Source organism: Sinocyclocheilus grahami, unplaced genomic scaffold (genome assembly GCF_001515645.1).
Source record: "Sinocyclocheilus grahami isolate Dianchi unplaced genomic scaffold, SAMN03320097.WGS_v1.1 scaffold452.1, whole genome shotgun sequence".
NCBI classification, from domain to species: Eukaryota; Metazoa; Chordata; class Actinopteri; order Cypriniformes; family Cyprinidae; genus Sinocyclocheilus; species Sinocyclocheilus grahami.
In genome coordinates this window covers 658,850-664,863 of record NW_015505631.1, presented here as the reverse complement: position 1 = coordinate 664,863, position 6,014 = coordinate 658,850, and the positions used below count along the sequence as shown (strand labels likewise).

Sequence of the window (6,014 nt, the reverse complement as noted above, 5' to 3'; positions counted from 1 at the left end):
ATTACTTTCTCTCAATTTAATTAGTTTTTTAGCACCCCCCTGAACTGTTAAGCCCCCCAACAATAAAAAATCCTGGAGCCGCCGCTGTTCTGCATATCAGCCATATTTAAAGAGCAAGGAGAAAGTGTGTTTATGATCAAACCTCTAAACATTTGATATCTCTAAAAAGCCCTGAATGTGCTCTGTGCATCATACAGGACTTAACACTGTAGCATAGGGTCTCAGAGAAATTCACTAAAATATAATGTCCTCTACAGTGGACCGAAGTCTATGCCTGGGTCCCATATGGATATAAATCTACCTGTTTAAACACTGATGTCTGGAGCATTTGATCTGTTGTAGCCTAGTTCAAGTCAATTCCCCAAACAACCTCCCTCTGCTGTCGTGTTTGTGGTGGGGCTCAGTTTACACTCATACCTGCCCGCCCACCGTAGTGGGATGATCCCGGATTCATCCACGAACCACAAACGCTCCTCCGGCATTCAGCTCAGAACCAGCGAGCCGCAGTGAGACAGTAACCGGAGATTAGCAGCTTTCACAAGCGGACACGGATCACGACACACGGTAAGAGCCAATCGAGCACTCATCACACGACTAGTGGCTCAGATCCGACCACATCATGTTTAAAGCGACTTTATTTACACACTGAATCCGGTCTAAACCGAAGTCGCGTCGTTTTTTGGTCTTATTTCGTGTCGCGTGTAAACAAATGCATGAGTTTGAAACTATAGTACTGTACATTCAGTAGAAACTGTCATTGATCTCATAAAAGATTTTATTATCTCATTTTTAAAATTTTATAATCGTATTTTAATTCAGTTTAGGTGTGAATCGGAGAATTATTATTTTATTTTCTGTAACTAATTGATATCACTGCAGCATTTAGTTAGGTTTATGTGGATATTGAATATATGGGGCAAAGTGCAAAATGTGAATTCTTGTGTTTTTAACAGTTAAGAGTGGTAAATAAATAAATAAGGTGAGGATTTTTATAGGCTAAATGAGAAATGGCCAAACTGTTTTGAAACTGCGTGAATGCAGTAATGTTAGTTTTGTAAACGAAACGTTTTGGTGCTTTAATAAATTAGCATATGCATAGAACATGGGTACATTTTATATTACATTATAATGATTGATTAAAAATGTTTCTGCATATGGGTGATTGGATGACACTGTGCAAGAATTGCAATAATAATAACTGGTTGAATCTAAATTCCCATACGTTCGTGTATTCAACTGAATGAAGAGCTTATTAGGATGTACCAAATCTCTCATACAGTTCAGTTAGGATACCGAGTTAAAGTCAGCAGCCTATGTAGGCAGTATTGACTAAAACACTACATTTTTAGAGCGGAAATTGTTGATGCACTATGTATGACCTCAGCTCTCATTTACACTTGACTAGGAAATTATGTAAGTTTATTACCTTACGTTTACACAATGTAAGAGTGGTATATGGTTGGACTGGCGTTGTAGGAAAAGCTTTAAACAAAAGAACAGACTCCAAGTATAGGGGAAAGTGAGGTGATCACATGTGCTTTTGGAAACACCAAATGCAAATTTCCACCAAACCAAACTGACACAGTTTTACTACTAATTAAGTCTTTTCTTAGTTTGTATGGCTTTACAGCATTCATTTTCTGGAGATATGTGTAAATGGATAGGGTAATGCAATCCTTCCCCACTATAGATCTTTTTAAAGATTAGGTTAGGTGGCAAACCATGCACTAACTTTCCACAAAGTCAGCAGTATTAGACCAGTCTAAACACTCAAAAAGTAGACCAAACGCAGAGATTTCACCTGTCCTTGAACCATAAGTGAGGTCTCTTCATACTGGTGTATTGTCTTCCAAACCCCAAAATAGGATAAACACGTGTCTGTGGCGGAGTCATCTCTCTAACGCGCCGATGCATGAGAAATGTAAACATTAGCATGACGCTGAGGGCCATGATGCAGCCTTTAATGTCACTCTTTAATGTCACTGTGCATATGTTTCAAGACGTTGTGATGTACACTGAGATCTAATATCTACTGGTAAACTACAGTAAAGTATTTGCATGTTGCTGAATGCATTAGATCCAAATTATGACCCCAAACATGCCCAGAAGTTCTCTGCAAAAGTTACTAGCATGCTTTAATGCACGCTTTTTACCAGTGTCAGATCAGGCCTCGGGACATTAGCAGATCTGATGGCTGCAGCTCTCATCTGAGGTGTTGACAACCACTTTCACATCTCTGAGATAAATATATGTATTTCTAATAATGCATTTTATATATATGATATCTGACATTTTTTTGTTATATTTTATTTTTCATATATATTATAGTTTTTATTTTATTCTTATATTAACTATAACATTTTTGTTATATATTTTATTTTATTATATATAGCTAATTCTAATTTAAAATATGTATATAAGAGAAATGTGTTATTTTATTATTTTAAATTATTTTATTTATATTATATTTTTTCATATATAATTGTCTATTTTTTCTATTTTTTAAATTATTATATTTTAATATTTTTCTCTCTCTTTATATATGTATATATTATTATAGATCTAGATCTATATATTTATATTTATATTTATATTTATATATATTATCAGATTTGTAGCAGGCCTGAGCTGCGTGCATCTCTCATCTGAGGTGCTGACAGTTACAATGAGATGAATAAATGCGAAAGGACTTATATCACCACTGGGACGGACACTCAAACCACAGAAGAGAAGCCCACGGGCTGCATGCAGTGACCTTTGTCAGTTTGTGTGTGAGTGGCTGACGGGATGCCCACGCCGCTCTGGTGACCCCCACTGACTGGAATTGAACCCTATGTAGGGAACACGCTTCTGACCGGTTGTTTCCCAGTCCATTTTGTTCTTCTCACAAACACATTGTCTAAACATCAGTCTAAACTGCAGTGATACTGTATCCCGCAAGCGTTCTTGTGGGTCCGGGGCGGAAAGCAGCAGCTGTTTTGTTTTTGTTTTATTAAAGCCAAAATGTTGCTCTTCTTTCAGCCGTGTACTTTCTCCTTGAGTGCAATCACATAAACAATCATTTCCCCGAAAGAAATCATCACATTTGTAGCGCTGATGTGCGGCTGTGTGTTAACAGCATGAAGCTCGGGTTACTAATTAGAGGCCGAAGGCTCCTCAAACTAGTGACATGCATGTCGCTCCCTATCTAGTCTTTTTCCCTTCATGATTTATTTACTCACTACACTATTAATATTAAATGGACAAATCCCGGTGCTGTGACACTCACGGGACGACTGACAGCTGTAGGAGCGGGTTGCTCATAGTCACACGTCCGTTAATCGTCCTGGGCTCGTCTATGCAGCGCTGCCGTCCTGCCAGCTCGGATCAGACCTCGCGCTGCCGCCCGAATCTTTCAAGGCTCATGAAGGGGCCTGCATCCTTTGTCACGCTCACAAGACATTGTTCTGACAGGGCTGGTGAGCACTGATCTTTCCCTGTGCTGAGGTGGTGGGGGGGTGTTGAGGGGAGATTATGGGCTATTTCTGTGGCACTTTGGGCCTGTTTGCGACCAACGAGCCAGACTAGCGGCTAATGAGAGAAGACAACTGACAGGTTCAGCGGAGGTTGTGAAGCAAGAGGAAATGGCAGGGAGTCACATGGCCTTTTTAGGCAGAAAGCGAGTGATTGAGAGTCTGGCTTTCGCTTTGCTTTTGAGTTCAGTAGTACAGAAATGATTCCTTCCAAAATTAAACTTCTGTCGTCATTTACGCGCCAATCTGAGATATGAAAGAGCAATAAATGCTTCCTCTATAAGTTTAGAAAAGCCTGATAAAAATAGATCATTATTGCTTCTATTTGAATATTTGCATTTATTCATTTAGCTGGCACTTTTATCCATAGCGACTTACAAATAGAAATACAAGCAATTCATCTTAAAATGAAACTAAATTTAAAATGAATATATTTACATTTTAGTTATTTTTTCTTACATGTTCACATTGACAAACAGAGAGAGATTTAATTTAATTTATTTTAATTTTGCCAGGAACTAAATATAAGAAAATTGTGTGTGTGTGTGTGTATATATATATATATATATAACATGTTAATAAAATATTATAATTTATATAATAATATATATTTTTTTATTTTTTTATTGACAAAAAATGATTATATATTTCTTTTTCGCTTTGCTTTTGAGTTCAGTAGTACAGAAATGATTCCTTCCAAAATTAAACTTCTGTCGTCATTTACGCGCCAATCTGAGATATGAAAGAGCAATATGAGCAATAAATGCTTCCTCTATAAGTTTAGAAAAGCCTGATAAAAATAGATCATTATTGCTTCTATTTGAATATTTGCATTTATTCATTTAGCTGGCACTTTTATCCATAGCGACTTACAAATACAAGCAATTCATCTTAAAATGAAACTAAATTTAAAATGAATATATTTACATTTTAGTTATTTTTTCTTACATGTTCACATTGACAAACAGAGAGAGATTTAATTTAATTTATTTTAATTTTGCCAGGAACTAAATATAAGAAAATTGTGTGTGTGTGTGTGTGTATATATATATATATATATAACATGTTAATAAAATATTATAATTTATATAATAATATATATTTTTTTATAAATGATGTGACAAAAAATGATTATATATTTCTTAAAGTTACTTAATGGTAAAATAAAGACTAAATAAATAAAATAATCTCTCTCTATATATGTATGCATAGATTATAATTAAATAATATATTTATATTGATTTGTTAAGTGCTTTTGCTTGCCAGTTGTTGAATTCAGGTCACAATTGATAATCAATGCAATATGGCTGGTAGTGTTTTGTGTTTGCGGTCATAGAGTGAAAACAGGGTCCAGGATTGTTGTGCCACATGACATTTGATGGTTTGATGTCAGACAGGATGACTGGAGGGGTCAGGCGTTCCTCCCCATCATCACCCTCGACCCTTTCCAGAAGTCACGTTTGTTTGAACCCTTGCGGTTAACACTTGTGTCTGCGGTGACCTTAACATGAGCCTGGCTCATCACACTACCAGCCGGCCCAGAGCAGCTTTATCTGAGGGAACTAGAGGTTTGGGAAATGTGTTGACTGGTCAGGCTCCGGAGGAATAAACTGAACTACTTTATCACTTTTTGATTATGGCAATCAAGTTAAGACTTAACCTTCCAAATGATCGGTAATCTGATCAGCATTTGAGCAGCTCTTTCTACACACTTGCTCTTTACTTTAGGCAGTTCATAAAACTTAGTTTTGTGGATTCTTAAAAGGCTGCATGTAGATCAGATTACTTCTCCTTTACATGCCCAGAATATATTAAATTAGTATTTCACGTCAGAGGCCTTTTATTAGGGAACATATGTATACGGCAAACCTTTGTTATGGGCACAGTAAACAGACCGAACTCTCTGTGTAAACTTTATATGCACAGTAAAATCAGGCAGATTTAAAGTTCTGCCATGTGAACACTTGGATTGGCTTCAGAAATGAATCATTTAGACAATCTCAAGCAGCAGTCCTAATGTATTTTAGTTTTTTATTTTAAGATAATTTAATATAATTATGTTATTTTATTATTTAAAATGTGATATATATTTTTATACATTTTTTATATTTTTAATATTGTATTATTTACAATTTAATATAATTTGTATTATTTATTAAAATAATTATTTTATTATATATTACATATCAAATTTTGGCAACACTTTACAATAAGGTTTCATATATGTATTACATATATTACGTTATACAGAAATAAAAAATGTAGACAGTCTCCAGCAGCAGTTGAATCGAGGTCTTTTCTATTAAAGGGGTTATATGATGCGATTTCAAGTTTCACTTTCTCTTTGGAGTGTTACAAGCTCTTGGTGCATAAAGAAGATCTGTAAAGTTGCAAAGACTAAAGTCTCAAATCCAAAGAGATATTCTTTATAAAAGTTAAGAGTCAGCCACACCTACCTAAAACGGCTCGTTCTAACACGCCCCCACATGTCTACGTCACTAT

The 6,014-nt window shown here is 35.6% G+C and overlaps 1 protein-coding gene across 1 annotated transcript in view; it reads left to right on the top strand.

The window, feature by feature from the left end:
• The first annotated feature begins 461 nt into the window (after nucleotides 1–461).
• The window catches only part of LOC107552532 (protein FAM110B-like), a 15,198-nt gene continuing 9,645 nt past the window's right edge, over nucleotides 462–6,014 (top strand). The window contains exon 1 of the mRNA XM_016234431.1: nucleotides 462–564. The gene's annotated coding sequence lies outside the window, so the exon portion shown is untranslated. The remainder of the gene's footprint in view (nucleotides 565–6,014) is intronic.